The sequence below is a fragment of the Diceros bicornis genome, chromosome 6 (genome assembly GCF_020826845.1).
Source record: "Diceros bicornis minor isolate mBicDic1 chromosome 6, mDicBic1.mat.cur, whole genome shotgun sequence".
NCBI lineage: Eukaryota > Metazoa > Chordata > Mammalia > Perissodactyla > Rhinocerotidae > Diceros > Diceros bicornis.
In genome coordinates, this window is record NC_080745.1 from 29,895,504 (window position 1) to 29,916,744 (window position 21,241).

A 21,241-nucleotide genomic window follows, 5' to 3' on the forward strand; every position below is an offset into this window, starting at 1 on the left:
CAGAAAGAAAGTTTTCTGTATTAATGTGAACAGCTCTTGGAGTTTTCAAAGTTGATGGGGACAGTTGTCTTTGGAGCACTAGCCCAGAAGGATTTGCACAGGTAGTGCTTCACATAATACAGTTCTATCGTTGTTGAAGGCTAGTGGTCATCACTGTCACAGTCAGGACCTCTACGTTCATGGTTCTGTCACTTTCATTCAGGAACTTGGAATTAGGACTGGACAAAGGAGCCCACGGGGACAAAGCCAACTTTCCCAGTAGCTGGTTCAGGTGCCCCAAAGGCCTGCATGCCAAAGTTAGCTTCTACCTGCTTCTTAGTTTTATGAAGAGTGAGTCCTGCATGGTTCATTTATAGTTATGAGTTCCTTTGTGCGACAGGGTGAGGTAAAGCGTCTCGAGTCACCCTTCACTTTGAAGGAGATTGAGCTCCCTTCCTGTGTGAAAGGAACAGCTTTTGCTGGTGCTGTGTTCACATCGCACTTCCCATATCTGCTCAGCATGTCACTTCCTGTATCAGGACTAGGACACTTTGTTGGGAAAAGTAACTACTAGCTCAGAGGATGGTCATGGCAGCCAAAGGCTCACAGAGAGAGCTTCGAAGGTTCTCTTTGCTGCGTTGAATAATTTTTTCAGAATGTTCCTGCTGCCACAGGGTCCACTGGGGAAGAAGAGATGCTGAAACAGGACTTGGAGGACTACTTGTGGGTTCCTTTTGTCTTCATTTTAAAAAAATTTTTTGCTTAATCTAATTTTTTTCAAAGTTATATATATGTATTATAGTCAGCATAAACATTCAAAGATATATAAAGAAAATACTAATCATCTCTTACCCCTACATCCATCACTGCCTCTCCTTGGGTTGTTCAGTGTTAACAGCTTCCACATCTTTTATGCTCATTCCAACACAAGTCAACGTGTATGTGCATGTATAATAGTGTTTTATAGGCGGTGGTCCTTGTACCAAATAATCGTATCAATCACATTGCTCTGCAGTTTAGTTTTCCTACTAACTAATAAGTGATGGACATCCCTTCAGTTCTATAATAATTCACTTTATAACAGATACGTAAAATTCTATAAATTGTTGTACCAGTTTTTTCAGCCATAACCCTAATGATGGACCACCTGTTTTTTTTTTTTTTCCACTATAAACAATGGTTTAATAAACACCCTCATCCACATATCCTACAATTCTATTCTATAGATAGTTCCAGGTGCCTGGAAGAAGACTTGCTAGATCAAATAATGTGTGTATTTTAGTCTGTACAGATATAAATGGACAACTTGTCTAAAATGTAGTGTCGAGGTATGCTTCCACTAGCAAACTGTTTTGATGGCCTTGCTAGCACTGTGACTTTATTATATACCTAGTATCAAGTATTTAGAAAACAAGCATACTTTATATGTAATGTATGCAATAATCACATACACACATATATGTGTGTGCATGCGTGTGTGTATCCTATAAGGATTCTATTTTCTACTACTTTTCTCATTAGAATTATATTCACTTGCTCAGTGGAGTAGTTTTCACCCTTGATGTGAGATGTGCTTGCTTAGATTGGGTTCTCCAGCCAGCATGATGAGACCATGAGAGCCGCACACAAATCTCAGAAGCATCCTGAGTGTGACCTAAATGTGCTCTGGTCCCAAAGGTCGCTGCTGCCTCAGCTTAGCTGGTAACTGGCTTTGTGACCTGGGGAACTCCCTTGTCTTCACTCAGCCTGTGTTTTTCATCTGTAAAATAAAGGCTGGGCTGCATGATCTCGAAGGTTCTTTCAGCTCAAAAGTCTAGACTAAATTACCTTCCAGTCCTCACACTTTGTGAATCTGAATTTTACGTCTGGATCCATTCTCTCTTGGTCCTTTGTGGGCCTGGATGACGGAGGGGGCCCCTCATGCCTGTGGTGGAGACATCCCTCCTCTGCACGAGCAGATCTCACCCCAGGTGAGGGTGTGGAGCAGAGTCTCCTTGTTGGGAGTGAAATGTCCCCTAAAGCATCTTAGTGTTGGGAGAACCTGGATGTTTTTAAACCCATGCCTTTTTGTGGATGATTTAATCCTGATTTTTGGAGATGTGTTCTGATTTAGTGAAAATCTATCAGAGCAAATGGTAGAAAGGGAAGAAAGAGAAAAAAAAGGAAAAGAGAAGAGTAATGAGATACAATGAGATACACCTTTGCATCAACTGTGGTTGCTCTTCAGAACTGTCCTCTAAAATGTGCTTCAATTTGTTCATTAATTGAACAAGATTTATTAAGCACCTACTATGTGCAGGCACTATTCCAGATGATTAGAAAACAACAGTGAATAAAATACACAGTGTTCTGCCCACTGACATTGCCGTGGTGGGGGTTCGGGGGACAGGAAAAAAATGAACCTAACAAATCAGTACATTATGTAGTATGTTAGGAAGCATAAGTGCTATTGAAACTGAAAACATAGACCAATAACTTCTTGGGCCATGAAAAAATAATAATAACAATAACGATGATAGTAATAATAATAGCAAAAACGACAACAAATATAACCTTTCTCCTCTTGTAGGAGAGGACGCCTTTAATGAAATACTTTTGGTTCTTTGGTAACTAAGACACTTGGGTGAAATGCAAAACTAGTCTACCTGTTATGGAGGAGAATTCAGTATAATGTTTCAAGAAGGTTCCGTGTCTGAATTAATACATGGGTTATTACATCGTGGGCAATTATTGTACCGATGAGCTGCCAGAGATAAATTGAACATTCCCATGGGGTATGGCTTATAGGAGAAGGAGTAATCCCATTAAATGGGGCATTTCAGGAAGTGCTGCCCCCCTCTCGGAAAACGAAAAGGTGGCCTTTACTGGCTGAAGTTTGGGATAAGATCCACAAAACGGAATCTATCCCAGTTCTCCTGCACACACTTCCTGAGCACTGCTGCGACAGAGCGTGGTGCTATAGCTGGCACTGTGGTGAAGAAAAAAACAAATGAATGCCACGACCCCTGCCCGTACCTTTCCCAGAGCATAACCCACACCATGTTTGATTTCTTAGCGTTAATATGTGGTCGCATATTACCTAGTATAATATTTAGTTACTTTATTGCGTGTATCGTCTTTGTGCATTTGGCAGTGTATTAATAATAACAGCAAATATTTATTCCTCTTCTACTGTGTACGGGGCACTCTGATAAGCCTGTTACGTTCATGAACTAAACCCTCAGAGCAAACCTCTGAGCTAGGAATTATTTTGTGCATTTCACAGATAAGGAAACTGAGGCTCAGAGATATTAACTCTCTTGTCCAAGGTCACAGAACCTGGGAGTGGTGGAAGGGGTGATTTGCCCCAGGTTTGGTCTATGTCCATATTCATGCTGCTCTGCTGCCTCTGTCCTCACCCTTGAAAGATTTTGGGTTTTGAGGACTGGTTAGGGATGACTGAGCTGATTTTGATACTTTATGTTGGCACCCTTCCATCTCTTCTTACTCATAGAGGGCGTCACTTCAGGCAGGAAGGGAGGAGAAGAGATCTTTTTTTAAGAACACACATCCTTAAGTCTCTTCTTCTCCGTCCCACACCTCCTTACCCACCTCCAGTTTCTAGAGTTGCCGCCACGACCGGGCAAAGACATAGAGCTAGTGTGATGTCTCCTGAGTCCCAGGGTACCTTAACACCTTGGAGACTGGACCTGCTGCACGTCCTCAGTCAACAGAGCAGAGGGCTTCAGAGCCAAGCTTTGGGCTCGACCACCTCAATTCACATCTTGCTCAGCCACTTGCTCACTTTGAGCAAGGTCATTGTACCTGTCTTAAACTCAGCTTTCTCACCTGAGCAATGGGGGTAATTACAGCACTCATTTCCTGGGGTGGCAGTGGGGGTTCAGTGAGGTAATGTGAGTCAAATACCATGTACATGGGAGCCACTTAATCATTACCCCTGGCCTCTCTTTCTAACCTATCATATTTTAAAGTACCAGGGAAGAAAATAAACCAGGCTGGAACCAAAAATAAGGCAGTGGGATGTGAGGACATCCACGTTGGCAGGTGGCAAGTCGCTGCTTATTTTAATTCCTGTTCCCACACACCAGCTTATTCATTTTTGTTTCTCTCCTTAAATGTTTCTCTCCACAAATCCTTATCCTACCTCACTAAAATAAATGTACCTTGAAAGGAGAGATGTATCTCATTTTGAGACTTGAATAACATGCTCTGGGGAGAACTCTTTTGTCTGTTTGTCTCATCCTTTTGGGAACTGTATCCCCAAGGTAGTCAGTGGGCTGTGCCTGCTTTGTGTGTTTATTTCTGTGTTTTTGTTGAGGGCTATCTTGTGTGGTTAAAGGAAGAGAGCAGAAAAAAAATAATAATGCACTCCTGGCCGGTCATCTAACTGGTTTTGTTGAGCACTACTGTGTACTCAGCACTGGGATAAGAGGAACACATGTGTGGCCACCTTCTTTCCTAGTTTTACTGTGATTTCCAAGATTGTCCGCTCTGCTCCAACTGATGAAATGACGGTATGGTAAGGAGCCACAGTCATTGGAACTGTGCTTAAAAAACTGTAATCCTGGGCCGGCCCGGTGGCATAGCGGTTAAGTGCGCGCGCTCCGCTGCTGGCGGCCCGGGTTCGGATCCCGGGCGTGCACCGACACACCACTTCTCCGGCCATGCTGAGGCTGCGTCCCACATACAGCAACTAGAAGGATGTGCAACTATGACATGCAACTATCTGCTGGGGCTTTGGGGGAAAAAATAAATAAATAAAATTATAAGCTACTACTTAAGACTTTGTCAAGGTGGTGTTTTCCCTTATTTAAAAAAAACAAAAAAAACAAAAAACTGTAATCCTGCTTCTCTACCCCATGTTAGACCGGGCCTTGGACCTTACCTTAGACCCTTCAGCAAACTTCACTAGAAAATAGAAAACTCTGCCAAAAAATAGAAAAACTAGTTAGTGCCCAGCCATAGGGCAATTAAAATGATTTAGGATATCTGCTTATAAATATATGCCTGGGCAGTCCCTTTTTGTGTCAAAAGGTGATAAAAACAGGATTGTAAAAAAAAAGTACAGGTCCTTCAAAACACCAACAAAAAGACAAAACAGTTCCTGTTTCAGACCAAGGTTTCAATCTAGATTTGGAACCAAAATAAACACACATGCAGCAACAGCAGGTAACAGTACTCGCTATATCATTAAGGCCAAAATTCCAAGGTACAGGCTGTAAGGGCCGTGGGAGTTCAGAGGAGAAAGAGCTCACGTGGGTGGAGGAATGCGAGGAGGCTTCTGCGAGAGGCTGGGACTCAGCCGAAGTTGGCAATGATGGGTGAGACAGGCAGAGAGGGAAGCAGTGAGCGTTTCTGGGGGGAGTGAAGCATTTCTAGGGGGGAGAGAGGATGACGAGTGCCCATGAATGATAATACCATCCTAGATAAGGACATGTCCTTTTCGCGTGCCAGCCATCAGCCTCACAACCCTGTAAGACAGATGTGTTAGTTTCCTCTTGCTGCAGTAACAAATTGCGCAAATGCAGTACCTTAAAACAACACAAATGTATCGTCTTACAGGTCTGTAGGTTAGAAGTCAACACGGGTCTCGCTGGGCTAAGATCAAGTGTTTCTGGGCTGTGCTCCTTTCTGGAAGCGCTAAGGAAGATTCCTTAGAGAATTTTCTTGCCTTTTCCAGCTTCCAGAGGCCACCCACATTCCTTGGCTCATGGCCCCTTCCTCCATCTTCAAAGCCAGCAATAGTGGGTTTAGTCCTTCTCATATTGCATCTCGCTGATCTTGCTGTCTGTCATCACCTCCCTCTGACTCTCTTTTCTGCCTCCCTCTTCTACTTTTAACGACCCTTGTGATTTCATTGGGGGCCCACCTGGATAATCCAGGATAATCTCCCCATATTAAGGTCAGCTGATTAGTCTGCTACTTTGATTACCTTTTACCATGTAAGTTACCATATTCACAGGTTCTGAGGATTACCGTGAACATTTTTGGGAGACCATTATTCTGCCCACCAAGAGATATTATTATTCTCATTTCGTCAAAGAGGAAACTGAGGCTCAGAGGGTAACTTGCCCAAAGTCAGAGAGCCAGGAAAAGTTAGAGCTGGGACCCATGCCCCTGTTCAGACCTGCCAGTGGTTCTGCATAGCCTTTGGGAGCCCAAAAGCTCTCACAGGCATTCAGGGCCCTTTGTGACCTTGCCTCATTGTAGTTTTCCAGGCTGTAATGGGAGGAGACCTTTGGGGAGATATTGTTTGGAGCCTGAGACCTTCCCCTTCTCCTCACTTCCATGTAGTTTTTTTTTTCCTTGGGAACAGGTGAATTTCTAGACAGATATGTCTGTTATCTATTGTTGTTAAGCAAGTTACACTGAGGTCTGGGTGCCCCTTCCTGTGAGGCTGCAGCAACTGAGGGGAACGTGTTAGTTCTGCATATCCCCTGCTTAAAAGCCCTCTTTTCTTGGATCTCTTTCCTTCCTGCTTTTTTGGAGTTTACTTAAAATAGTAGAGAGAAAACAGGATTTTAGAGTGCCAAACGAGGGGAACACGTTGTGATGGTGTCACCATTTTCCCAAGGAAAGCAACACACGAGGTCAGAACACCACTGCCCCCTGTTAGTGGTCTTTCTTCCAGGAGCTCAGCTACAGTCTCAGGGGTCTCTCTGTTGCTCGTCCACTTTATAGCGCGTCTGGCCCCCGGGCCACTCCTGTGTGTGAAGAACCCACCACAGGTGAGGTGAGGTAAATATCTGGACCCTATGTTGACGAGCCTCTGCATTTGGTAAGAATAATCAAGAATGAAACCCTTTGGTTTTTGTTTCCTGACATTAGTAATTTTCAGTGTACTGAGATTTAAAAAACAAAACAAAAAACTGAAAATGGAATATAGTTTGTCCAGAGAGTGGAGACAGCCCCTCATGGGCAGTCTCAGGCAACACAGCCTTGACTCCAGCCTCCCCTTCCCCTTAGATGTCCTGCCCCGGTCCACCAGGCTGCTGGGTGCGTCTGCCGCGCTGCCGCTGCGTCTTCCCTTGTGCCTGCCTGAGGAGTAGCTTCTGCCCCACCTCTCTGGTTGGCATCCCTCTCCCCACTGAGGCAGAGCCTTGACTCCACCTCCTGTGTGAGGCTTTCCCCACTCTCCCAGTTGGAATGAATTCCTCCCTGCCCTTTCTTGCCTTTGCTTTTATGATTAGTGCTATAAGAGCGGTATAATCAGTCTCCTTTGTACTCTCAGGTTAGAATGCAATTCCACGACAACAGTGTGGCAGGCAGCTTGACTGTCTTGTTTTTTTGCTGTGTCCCTGGTGCCAGAACAGTGCCTGGCACACAGTTTATGCTTGCTGAATGAATGAATGAGTCTTCATACAATAAGATAATAATGATCAATTATTGATTGCTTATTAAGAGCAGATACTGGGCTCAGCATTTCATAGGCATTATCTCAGTATTCACAGCCACCCAATGAGTAAATGCTTTTAGTCCAATTTTACAATTTAAGTGGCTGAGGTTTGGGGGTTAGGTAACTTTCCTAGGTAGTAAATGGTAGATCCAGAACTCAGCCCAGGTTTGAATCCGGAGCCCATATTTTTAAAGTTACAAGGCCGGTGGTTCTCAAAGTGTGGTTCCCAGACCAACAGCATAAGCATCACCTAAAAACTTGGTAGAAATGAAGATTCTTAGAACCCAGCCCAGACTCACTGAATCAGAAACTCAGCATTGGATCCAGCGTTAGGCTACACTGGGATGGTTATCAAATTTGGCTGTCCATTAGAATCCCTCAGAGAGCTTTTAAAACTCATCATGATCAGGCCAAACCTCCAACCAATTAAATCAGAGTCTCTGGGTTGGGGAGGGGGGGGGTCACCTAGGAGCAGCATTTTTTTAACACTCCCCAGTTGCATCTAAAATGCAATAAGAATGAGAACCACTTGTGTGTATCTTCTAACTATGATTGTTGAGTTAATTCCTCCCTAGAAGAGTGCTTCCTAAATTTCTGTGTGCATATGAAGAACCAAGAGGTCTTGTTAGAATGCAACTTCTGATTCAGGAGGTGTGGAGTGGGATCAGAGATTCTGCATTTCCACAAGCTCCCAGGTGATGCTGGTGCTTATGGTCCAGGGACCATACTTGAAGTAGCAAGACTCTCCAGTCTAGACTGTGCTGGCCAATATGGCAGCCACTAGTCACATTTGGCTATGTAAATGTAGATTAATCAATTTACATAAAATAAAAACTCAGTTTTTCACTCATACTAGCCACATTTCAAGCACTCAATGGCCCCATATGGCTAGTGGCTATGGTGTTGGACAGCCCAAATACTGAACATTTCCATCATTGTAGAAAGCTCTATTAGACCGTGTTGCTCTAGAATGGGAGTCTTGTAGTAGAGAGCACCATGAATTTTTACTTTTTGTAATTCCAAGACACTCTTGCACACCGTGGAAGATTAACAAATGTTTATTGAAGTGGTTTTTAGTGAAAGGACCGTTGGTAAAAAATGTATATCTAAAAGAAGTAAATAACTTTCTTGAATGGATGCTAGAGCATTAGTACACTGTCAGAATGAAACCCCACCCCCACCCCACCCGAAATTAAATTAAGTGGACTTAAGGCCCTGGTAGGCACAAATGCACAAAAGAAGACATGGGCCTGGCCGTAGCCCCGACTTCCTCCCCAGGACTCTATTACTGTCGCTGAAATGGCCTTTTGGGTTCTGAAAGGAAAGGTCTCTGGCTCCCCCTACAGGACTGTCCTGGAGTTTGCTAGATTAGTGTGAGATTAAGCAGGCAGCAGGAGGGAAGGGAGACCGATTGGCCACACTCAAATGAGCAGTTTGTGGTTAGCAGAGGTGGGGGTAGGCTCGGTTTGCACTTCCATAAGGTATTTGACATCTGATAACTTGACTTGACTCAACTACTATGACCATGAACTCCCCATTTCTCCTCCTCAAAGGGGTTCCCGGCCCCAGCTCTGGAAGGAAGGGCCTCTGAGAGCCCCCAGAGGTCACCTGCTCCATACCCTGAGGCTCAGACACCTAGATTCTCTAAAGCCCAAAGCCTTCTAAGTAAACCCCTCCATATAGTCAGTGGTTTTATTTAAAATAATAATAATAAAATAAAGAAAAGAAAAGGCATGGCTTCTTTTTTGGGGGCCAGATGTCTTTGGGGACAGGGAGAGAGAGAGAGAAAAAAAAAAGAGAGAGCTCTAAAAGAGAAAGTGCTTCTATAACCAGAGTAGTGTTGGATGTGTTCATATTATACATATACGTGTATGTGCATATGCATATACAATATAATTATTTCAGGTAATCTTCCAAACAATACTATGAAATAGGTGTCATTTTTAGCCCATATTACAGATGGGGAAACCAAGGCCTGGAAAGGTTTGGTCACTTGCTGAGTCACATAGTGAGAAAGTGGCAGAGCCTGGACCCAGGCAGTCTACCTCCAAGCTCCATGGTCCTCAATACCATATTATGCTGGCTCCCAAGCTATAACCTTATTTAGCCATAATAGTTACACTTAAAAAAAATAATTAGTCTAATGGTTTTGTCCAATCAGATCAAGTACTGAATGCAGTTTCCTCCTCACTCTAGTCCCCTGACAAAAGGCAGAGAGACTCCCTAACAGAATGTCACTGGTTCTCCCAGATGAGAAAGGAAATTAAGAAGAAAAGTAACTCAATCCATTCTTTGGAAAAATTGAGTTAATGCAATTCCTTCAGCTTGCCAGCCTCCAAACTACTTTTTTTTCCCCTTTAAAAACGTATTTTTTTCCTTTTTACCAGGCCCCTCTTCTGAGCTTCTTGGTTTATTCTATGCAAGTAGCCAAATAAATAAAAATATCCACGTTACTACTGTTAGACCATCGTGAAATAGTATCATATTAGGGATTATGGGCTCTACTCTTTCCTTAAGCTTATTTTGTGGCAGTAGGGGGACCGCAGTGGCACCATGCATCTTGGGAACAGCACTGAGACTGAATTGCTGTGGTGGGGCAAGAGAAATGAACTCATTAAGTTCTGTCCCTGTGGTTGGGCTCTGAGGAAGGCAGACCGGCAAAGCGGAATGCTAGAAGTTGAGATGTTTCTCAGGGAGCTGATTGCCGTTCTGGTAGCTGCTGCAGCTGAAACAGCTTCTAGAGAAATTATTCCCCTGTAAGAGATTTCCAATTGTGTTCCCTTGATATTGCTTTGTCAGGGACATGCTTTAAATAAGATGCCCTCTGTAGATAGCAGAAATTCTAAATCCTCATTGACTTGCACAACTCTGCTATATGCCAAATTGGAAATAACATCCTAAAATGAGTGTCTTCAAGGAACAAATTCAGCAGTAGGTTTTCATAGATGCCAAAACCTCTCCAGATGGCTGTACTTCATCTGGGGTGTTATTGGAACAGCCTCCTCGAGCGACCTAAATGTCTAGGACTGGATGTATATTTACCTTTGCATCATCTTAAAAAAATAGATGCCTTGATTCTCCTTCATGAGCTCAGGGCCCTGATGGCTGGATGGACCTGGCTAGCAGATCAGGTAGGGAGAAGAGTAACACGGGGAAGCAGCTCTGAGACACTACTACACTTATTCAAGTGAACATCTACTATGGGCAAGCCACCGATTCCTAGGAGTGCCCCAGAGGTGGGGAAAACATAGACCTTGCCTTTAAGATGTTGATCATTTAGTTGGGTGGGTACTTTATAAGGAATAACAGTAAATGTATAGCAATTCAGAGGAGGATCAGAGGGGGGAAAGTTGCCCATCCCAGCCCAGAGTAGATTTCAGATATCTAAGAAGTAGTCGTATTCCTCCTAGAGCAGTGCTACTAAGGTGTGGTCTGCAGGTGAGCACATCACCTGGGAGCTCATTAGAAATGAAAATTCTTGGGCCCAACCCCAAACCTATACACTCTCTGGGGGGGTGGGGCTGAGGAATCGGTTTACTATATTATCCGCACCGTTCTTATACATGCTTAAGTGACCTCGGCAATATATTAGAATCACCTGGGGAGCTTTGAAGTTTCCCCCTAGCCAGATTATACTTCAGACCAAGTACATCAGAATTGCTGGGGTGGAACTCAGCCATCAGAACGTTTTCAAGTTCCCTGGGTAATTGCAGCATGCAGCCAGGGTTGAGAAGCCCTGCACAGTGGTGGTTCTTAAATCTGGAATGCACGCGAACACCTGACAAACTTCAAAACCAAAATTAAAACGTTTAAGCCCCTTCCCAGATCTGTTGAGTCAGACTCTCTGGTCGTGATTAGAGACAGTTGCTTTAGAACACGGATACTACATATTCTCAATAGACCAATGGTTCTCAAACTTTAGCCTGCATCAGAATTACCTGGAGGGGCTGCTTAAAACACAGATTGCTGGGCCCCCTTCTCAGAGTTTCTGATTCAGTACATCTGGGGTGTGGCCTGTGGATTTGCATCGCTACCAAGTTCCCAAGAGATGGCTGGTACTGCTGGTCTGGGGCTACACTTTGAGAACCACTGGTTTGGCCTGGCATGAAGATGAACTTGAATTCTAGTAGTGGCTGCTATGCCAGTTTCCAGGATTCTCACATTCCAGTAAACCTTGCTATTTTTGTGCAGCAAAATATCACTATCTGTATTGATGTAATCCTTTATTTCAGTATGTCTTTTTAAATTAAAATCTGAATCATTTACACCCAGCATATTATATTCCACATTATGAGTTCAACTTGAACAGAGGAGCCCTCTTTAGAAAGACTTCTGATCTCCCACGTGTAATCCTCTTCTATGGTATTCTAAGTCCTGGGTTACTAGTGAGAGTGATGACCTTTGCTTGTGTTTATTAATCACTGATATTTCCTCCAGAGCCAGTTTGGGTTGATATCTCTTCCTAAACTCCCTGGAATTGGGATAGAGTTGGCTCATTATGGAAAATAGGAAGAGGGTGTGTTGGAGATTTAGGAAGGAGAGTGGAGGAGGCAGATCCCAGGCCCAATTCCCATTCCTTCCCTTGAGCCTGACGTCCTCCCTCCCCCAGGGATAGAGTCCTTCAGCTCCCTCCTCCAGGGAAGGATTCTCTTAGGGCCTGACCCCTCCCCACGCCCAAGATAATTTATTTTAACAAACATTCTTTCACAGTCATCCTGCCTGGAAACATCTCAGGCCTGGACTTGGGACTGCGTGTAAAAGTAAGGGCATATGAGGGTGATGATAGGAGCTCCATTTTTAATGAAATACATCATATCGCTCAAAATAAATACCAAATACCAGTATGGTGCCACTTTACTACCACATCACAATCACTAAATTAAACTTCTCTCTTTAAGACCTGATAAGAATTTAGCAACCCACCTCAAAAAGGGTACCATTAACTTATTATTTCCTGAGTGGATTGCAAAACATCCCCCTGGCCAGATTGGAGGCACAGCAAACTGTTCCTTTTTGTAAGAGCTCACTCTCATTGTCTTTGTCCTTTATAGTCTCAACCAACCTCCTTTTCCACCCCTATTCTCTGCCTCTCTGTGAGTTTCTCCCCTTTTTTCTCCAACTAGCCCACTTACCAGCCACTCCCACCCCAAATATATTCTATCTCCATGACTTTGATAGTTCCCTTGTCTAGCAGATACTGACTCATCCTCTCTACTCACCTGAACTTGACCAGTTATGATCTTGCCTCTTCTAAAACAATTATTATCTGAATCACTCATGGGTGGTCTTCTGATGTGGGCTGTATTTTTATAAGTAGTATGTACATGTCCTGGCTCATCAACTAGATCAGGAATTGGCAAATCTGGCCCACTGCTTGTTTTTATAAATAAAGTTTTATTAGAACACAGCTATGCCCATTCACTTACCTATTGTCTATGGCAATGAGACAGAGGCCTACAGCCCACAAAGCCTAAAATATTTACTGTTTGGCTCTTTACAGCAAGTTTGTGATCTGATTCTTGCTCTAGATTAGCAGTTACCTTATATATTTTTACATTCCTCTAAATGTCTGGCACAGTGTTGTGCACATAGCAGCTACTAATCAGATTTGATAAACTGGGCTTTTCTCTGAAATCTGTTAGAAATGTAATAGTAATAAAATAAAACATTATTTTTGCTGCTGTTATTGTTGTTATTATTATAGCTGCCATATATTATGTGGCAGGTATTGGATAAGCTCTTTATGTGCCTATCTCATTTAATCCTCTAACGGCCCTATAAGATAGATAGAAGAACCTGGGATTTAGAGAGGCTTAGATGTACCAGTGCTTATATGTGACGAGAGACAGAAATCTTCAGAAACCCTATCAATGAAATAAGGCCTATAAACAAAACCGGCGTATTGTTATAAAGGGAACCAGGAGGAGGCAGCACCCTGCAAGTGAGCACCTTCTTAGATTTTGTTCCCTGGGTACCTCACTCACTTTACTGTAATCTCCATCCTCATTAAGAAACTCTATTAAATATCGCCATTGTTATTAGTATCATCTTCATTTATGCATTCACTAAACAAACCGTAAAACAAGTGTCATGTGTTAGTTGCTGTGCTAAGCTGTGAATAAGATATCTTTCCCCTCTTGTGGGAAAGACAAGTCTATAAACCCCAGGTTGCAAACCCAAATATTTATGGGGACAGGAAGATAACAAATGAGTGAAGCATGCCAGGTGGAGGCTGTCTCTACCTGGAGAGCGAAAACTCCTCTTAAACTGCAGATGTTGATCACCTTTGGCTGATTCGTGCCATATTGACACCTTCTCAATGTCCAGTAGCGCCTTCTCCTCCCCACCCCAGCCTCCTCCTCCTCCACCTCCTTCTCCTCCAGATGAATTATTTTTGGCAACAGTGACTCACCCTTTGGAAACTGGTATAGGTTGCAGCGTTATTTCTCTGCTTGGGACACAGGAAATTCTGGTGTCTTCTCTGTAGGAAATGGTCGTCTTAGACTGTTTTCCTTCTTACCCCATCTATTGTCCAGTATCATTACAAAGCCTGTAATTTGGCATCTGCTGACAACACCAAACAGTTTACAGCAAATTAACCAGTAAAAAATTCTTAACGTGGTAGGTGAATGTCTTAGGAAACTTAAAACACTATAACTTGGATTTACAAACTGAGTCAGAAATCCTTTTTCAAATGTTGTAGCGTTTGGAACAAAGTGCTCTGAGGACTTATTCTTCTCATTTTTGGTTTTTTATTCATTTTAGGCAATCGCCTTTGCTTCCCTTCCATCAGTAAAAGTGCTTCTAGTCTGGTGGAGAGGAAGGACCCAGGCTCCATTGTAAGCACAAGGAAACCTGTGGGAAACACAGATGTCACAGGCTTTTCCCTGAGCTGACCTGCCCCAGGTGTCTGCTGTCTTCCCATAGCCCTCAGAGGCTCTCCTTAATCCCGCACCTCAGCACAGCTGCGTTTCCCAGGCCGCTGGGCTGAAGAGATTTGTTGTGCAGTTACGCCACCTAGTGAGAGGAAGTGGAGTGAAAACTGTATAGTGGCTGTTGTCCTCAGAATTCTCTCTCCTTGAATCCTGGTTAATTAACCTCGGCTAAAGGAAAGCCCTAAGTTTTTAACTCTTAGAAGACAACACATTCCCCAGATGGTCCCCAGACTGTGTGGAGAAACCCGAAAAAGACACATATCAGGCCAGTAGCTAGGATGTTGAAAAGTAGGCATGTGTCTTCAGCTAAGCCAGCGCTGAAACCACTCCCCTTACAAAACCAAGTCTCAGTGGACTTCCCAGGCAGGTGGAAGGGAGCATTCTAGCCTGACTCCAGAGTGAAGATGTTACCTGTTTCACTGAAACTAAGAACCGTCTTCAATTGTTCATGTAATCTTTCTAAGCCCAATAAGATATTTTCCTTCTGTCTTTTGACCGAATTGGTTTTGGATTTGAAAAAATATTGAAGTGATCTGTCACTTTCCTCTTTGCATGTCAAGCTGTCAGCTTCGAAAAATGAAAGAATGCACACATTCTGAATAGACATGTTTGTTAAACCTGCACAGAAATAGGAACTGTATTAATAAACTTGAATGTAGTCATAATATGTGCACCCCAATAAAGCTGCATTGAGATAGGAACCAGAACTACAGCATTGAAATGAGGCTGCCCTGTTTTAGTGCTGTAAGTGTTATTGTTTCATGCTTTCCTCCTGGGAGGCGAGTTAGCATAATATTACCATTGACTACCATTGAGTGGATCCCAAAGGTCATTTCTGTGGAAGAAAATAGAGCTTTTCATATGATATGCATTCAGCCGCCTAGCAGATGCAGCATAATATGAAAAGAAGCCAAAAAAAGTAGTGAATATTTTTATCCTGAGTTGTCATTCTTTGTATCAACTCATTTTTAGGGAAGTGAAAACCTGGCTTTTTTCTGTTATGACATTTCTGTCCTTTCCTTTGAGACTATGGGTGGACTTGATCTCAGCAAAGTTGAAAAACTATATTTTAGATAGAAAAAAAAAATGAGAAGAAACTTGAAGAGGAATGAGAACCGTGACATAAGGAGAAACAGAACTCTGGGTGCCCTATTGCCATATGGAAAGTTTAGGGTTTTCAAGGAGGAAACACGTTCACACAGTTGGTTCTGTTATTCCAGGGCTAACAGGAATCCTGGGAGCATTTGTGGTTGGGCAAGGGGCACCCCACTTATCTGGCTATGGCAGCTGTGGAACCAGGAAGTTAAGAGGGCAAGAAAAACAAATGACCCAGGGGTGCAAATGTGCTTTTGTCCAGACCACTTCCATGGGTTTAGAGAGCAAAGGAAACCAACTACTTCCAGAGGGAGAAAGAGCCACGAAGTAATCCTGGAATCAGGTTTTCAGAGCTCCTTATGTTCCAAGATCTTTAAAAAACAACCAGTAGCATGTATGTGTGCGCGCATGCGTGTTTGTTTGGTGCGTGGGTACAATGGGGGTGTTTGTGTGTGTATGTGTGTGTTTTAAAATAGCCACCCATCTTGAAGTCGCAATTTAAAAATGGATGTGGAAAGAAAACCGTAATTCTTAGTTCTAATGGGCCAATTTGTGAAGCCAGTGGTCATCTCGCTTCTCTGCTGGTGTGTGTTCAGCCTGGCCACCCTTTCTGCCAAAGACCTTGAGCAGACCTTGGCTAAAACCCCAAGGTATACTCCCTGTTCACTGTCAACAGTGATCTGTGGAATGGATTGGTGTGGGCTGCCGTTGCCTCAGGCAGAGTTCATGTGTCATTCAGGAGACAATGTATCAGGCTGCAGAGGCAGAAGGAGGCTGCCTTATGTCCACGGAAATGAGTGAATCAGAAAGCCAAATGGGGGCCAGCTCTAAGGACATGAGGAATTGCAGAGTGCAAAACTGGAAAGACTTGGGAACATCATGTCCTTTATTTTACTTATGAGAAAACTGAGGCCTAGGGATGCCAAGGAATTTGCCCACATATCTTCCATTAATTACTGAATTCTTTCTTTGATTCAACAATGATACCCAAGTGTCTCCTGTGTGTCAGGCCTTGTTCTAGGTGCTGGGGTTATAAAGAGGACAAATGTCACACAGAGAGCAGAGGCTTGTCACAAGTCAATCTAAAAGAGAAGCCCCATTGAGAAGCAAGAGTCTCCGGGCAGAAAAAGAGAGAAAGGAGAAGAGAGCCATCTTAGTGCTGTACAGTTTGGGCACTGATTTGACGATCTTAAATAATTATAGTAACTATCAGTATATAATGGAAAGTCATCCCACACACCGTTTCTTAGCACCCATCAGAATTGTAATTGCAAAGGTACCTGTAGATTATTTGATTGATCTCTTTCTCCTGCTCCAGACTGTGAGTTTCATTGTGCTGGTACCTTTCTTGGCTCTATATTTTATCCCCAGAACCTGGCAGAACACTTTACACGTGGTAGATCTCCATTCAGTGAACAAGGGAATGAATGATAAAATGATCTGGGTGCCCAAGTTCCATTCTGTAGGACAGGGATCGGCACATTTTTGTAAAGAGCCAGAAAGTAAATGTTTGAGGCTTTGGGGGCTGTAGAGTTTCTATCGCAACTGTTCAACTCTGCCTCTGTAGCAGGAAAGCAGCCATAGAAAGTATGTGAAAGAATGGGCATGGCTGCATCCCGGTGAAGCTTCACTCGTGGATGCTGAAGTTTTAATTCATCCGATTTTCACATGCATGAAATATTATTGTAATATTTTTCAATTATTTAAAAATGTTAAAAGAAGAATTCTTAGCTTGCAGGCTGTACAGAAAGAGATAACAGGTCAGATTTGGCCCACAGCCTGTAGCTTACCAACCCCTGCTATAGGAGTAGAGGAATGGTTAGAGTAAAGCTTGTATGAAATTTTTAATTGATTGATTCATTCATCCATTCAAACATTTGTTGAGTACCTGCCCTATGCCAGGTTCTGTACCGGGAATAGAAATAAGACACAGTATCTGTCCTCAGGTGGTTTAGCATCTAATTAAAGAAAATACATGTAAAAAAATAAGTGTAATAAACATATAGTGGAGTGACCTAAGCTTGCCACAGGGAGGGAGTGGTCAGTTCTATTCTAGAAGGACAGGAGAGCTTCATGGAGATGGTGTTGCTTGTATCAAGCCCTGAATGATGAGTAAGTGATGGCCAGGAATAGACAGGGAAGGAGCCACATGAGGAAAAGCTCAGAAACAGTTTCTTTTGTGGGACTCTAATTGCTCTCCTATAGATAGATGTGATGGGGACAGAACCCTAGAAAGGCAGCCCTGGGAGGCAGAGGCCATATCTGCCAAGACTTTGAGTATCATGTGAAGGAGTTTGAAATGTGCAAGTCTGATCTTGACAGTGTCTCCCTGAAAACCGTTTAGAATCCTGTAGTCTACAGGGAAGAGTGTGGAGAACACCCTGTGGTGGGGCATTAGGTGGAGACTGGGGACTACTTGTAACCACTTCAGAATCTAGGAAAGAAGTCCTAAGGGCCTGTGTTCATTAAGGCAGTGGCAGGAGTTATGGAGAGGAGGGGAAAATCAAGAGAAACATCAAGGAGGAAGACCCCAATAGATTTTGTGGCTGATGGATATGTGGAGGATGAGGGAGTAGGAAAAATCTAAAATGACTGGTTTTTGACTTGGTTGTCTCCCCATCAATGGTACCATCATCCACACAGAAAATAGTGAAGGAGAGAATGTTTTAGGAGAGGGTGATTGGATCTCTGGTGCTTCCTTCTTTGGTGATTTTTAAAGCGTTCTCCTCATGAAGTTTAATTCCTATATCTGTATATAATTATTTCTGTACTCCTTTTGGGAAACAGAATTGTTATGACCAGCCTCTCTTGGCAGTCGTAACGATGATTAGTCACTGGAATAAAGATAAGATCATTATCCTCAGCAGGTCAGACCTTTGAAGGACGAGTCACGACCGTGTAGTAAATAACCTCTCAGTCCATTTAATTTATATATGCAAAGTGCTCTAAAATTAATTGGGGATTTCTAGACTACACCTTCCAAACATCACAAGCATCTTTCAAACGTTCCCTAGTTATAGATTGGAAAAATCAATGTAGATGGAGTGATTTTCCCACTATCTCTAAGTCAGTTTTCCTGTCTAGTGCTCAGAAACTTGCTGCTTGCTCTCTCATTCTTTGCCTTTGGAGAGTGCCAGAGGATTTTTAGATAACTTCCTTAGAGGTTAGAGAGAGGGATTTAGAAAAAACATCCTGAGCTCCTCTCCTTTGGCTTGGATCTTCCCATTCTTCATCTTGATTAAAACTAGAGGCAAAGATGTTATCTCCGAATTATAGTCAGAAAACAATAAAACTCCCTGTCAATTTTATTTACTGAAGATGGAAAGTGGTCCAGGAAAATATTAGTAAAAATAGAAGTAAGGTGAGATCAGATCCTTAAGAGGTTTTGCATAATACGTTTCTTGTTTGTCTCTTTCTGGCCTCTCAATAATCTGTTATACCCCAGCTAGTAGTTTATTTCTCCATCACCAACAATTTTGTAATCTTTCAGAATCCTTTTGGGGATTCCAGAGCAAATGGCGTTGAACAGGAATTTAATTGTCTGAGAGATTTTATTTGCTTATTAGAACTGTTAGGTCCCCAGCATCATCTGCATGGGGGAATAATTCTCTTAGCTGCAGTCAGCTTTACAGTTCTTGCTCATAGGATTACAGTTCTTTTTACATAAAAGGATGCTTGGAATGTGGCCACCCAGGGTGCCAATTTTGGGTGCTTTTAACTGGACCCAAAGTAATAACAATTTAGTAGAATCAGTGTGCCTTTGAAGTCTGGAAAAAAGACAGAGAGAGGAAAGAGCAGAATTTGAGGATGCAATTTGAGATTTATAAATGATTCATTCAACAGGTAATGTATTGATCATAGCACTGTGTTTTCCATGCAGGGTATACTGTGAAATGTAAGACACAATTTCAGACTAGAGTAACTTAATCTAGTTATGGATATGGGAGTTCAAAATATCTTGTCTATAACGGGAGTTTAAAGTCTTTTATGAGTAAATATAACAAAGGAATGAATAAACAAATAATAACACTGAGGAGTAAACATGAGAAGATGTACATTGAAATGCATGCAAATGTACTTTTTACTTTGGATATAATTCACACATTATCAGTGTGTTGATTACATGAGACACACACATGTCTATACACACACATAATTGAGTTCAACCTAGTAGGATAGTAATTGAATGATGGAATCTGGTGTGCCTGACTTTCTCAGATCAGGTATCTTATTGGCACAACGCAGTAACTAATATTAAGCCAGTGGAATATATCAGTGAGCCAAATGGAAAGTCCTCTCTGTCCTCACCTTGCCCTGAATGAATGAATACAGGCATCAGCAAAACAGCTGTTATTTATTTCCCTACCTCACATCTGTCCTTGAAGGCCATCACGTGGGCAAGGGCCGGGGAGTGGGCAATGTTTCCATCAGCCGGCAGCATAAGCCAAGCCTGTGGCTGACCACACTGAGTGGAGGAAAGAGCCTTGGAGGGCCTGGGCCACCTAGAATAATAGGCTTTTAAGTCAAGAGCAGGGTGTCAGCTCCCTGTGTATATTTCATGGGGAGAGTGAAAGCAGACCTAAATTATGAGTTGTTGAGTCTCCTGCTCAAATGTTCAATTCTTAATTTGAAAGAAGGCTCGGTGCTAGGGGAGTATAAATAGGAAAGGCGTGGCCTCAATGACTAACAGAAACCAGGGCCTATCAGGACTGCTTGAGTTTATTTCTGTGTATTTATAAGACACACAACATTTCTGTAGCTGTTCAACTACATGAAACATTTTGTGAACGCTGTTGTATTTAATCAACTCTCTGAGGTAGGTGTTATTGTTCGCCCCAGTTTGGCAGTTGTGGACAAGGATGTTCCAAGAGGTCTGTGATTGGTGCAATACCCCACAACTAGGCTAGAATTAGCATTCTTTTCACCAGTCACGTTCCCACTCTGATGTGAGAGCTGTGGCATGCCCCTGCTTTCTCAATGCTGACCAGTTGGTTTAGGCATATGCTCAGAGGGGTGAATTATCGTCTGGGTAGGAGCCACGTGTATGGTACGCATAGCGCTGTGAGCTAAAAGCATGTGCCTATTCCCTGGGGCCTTGCTGTGGGAATGGGACTTGAGCCTTCGAGCATGTGTAGAGTTTGACTAAACGGCGTAGAGGGGAAAGGTAAGTAGGGGGAGGAATTTGCATGCTGCTTTGGGGAGCCAGTAAGTAGACTAGTGTGGATATTTCGGTGTTTGGTTGGTGGGGTCGCCGATGGATCTGCAGCGGTGGTGAAAGTAACTGGAGTGGATTTACTCCAGTGAGGGCAGGCCGGTGGAAGCCCTTTGGGGAAGATTAGGGAACTGGAGGAGAGCCTTCCTTGTTACCCCATTATGGTCCTTCTCCTTGACCACCTCCTACAGATGCACAGTAGATGGAATTCATTCACCTACCCATCCACCTGTTCCTTTACTTCACTTCATTTTGTTTCATTCAGCAGACATTTATTATGCACCTGCTGTGTTCCAGGCACTGTGTTAAGCCTTGTGAAGTTACTAAAAGGAACCCTCAATGTTTGATGAATTAATACATGAATGAATGAACAAAAGAAGTGGGACATAGGCTGATGAGCTCATTCATGGGGGAGAGAGAAGTAAATAAAACATTCTAGTGCATGGAGCTGAGTAGGGAAGTGTAGTGCTCTGGGAACAAACAGAGAAGAGAAGCCCAGGAAAGGCTTCCCAAAATAAGTGGTGTTTTGCTTGGTTCTTGGAGTCTGAAGTAGGACTTTGCTAGCTAGAGAAGGGGAGGGTAGGCAGGTCAAACTGAGTTAGTGTTTGACAATGAACAAAGGCC

At 43.0% G+C, this 21,241-nt stretch overlaps 1 protein-coding gene across 1 annotated transcript in view; it reads left to right on the top strand.

Annotated features, from left to right (window-relative positions):
- KCNMA1 (potassium calcium-activated channel subfamily M alpha 1) overlaps nt 1-21,241 on the top strand; it is a 488,218-nt gene that overhangs the window by 207,401 nt on the left and 259,576 nt on the right. The window lies entirely within an intron of this gene.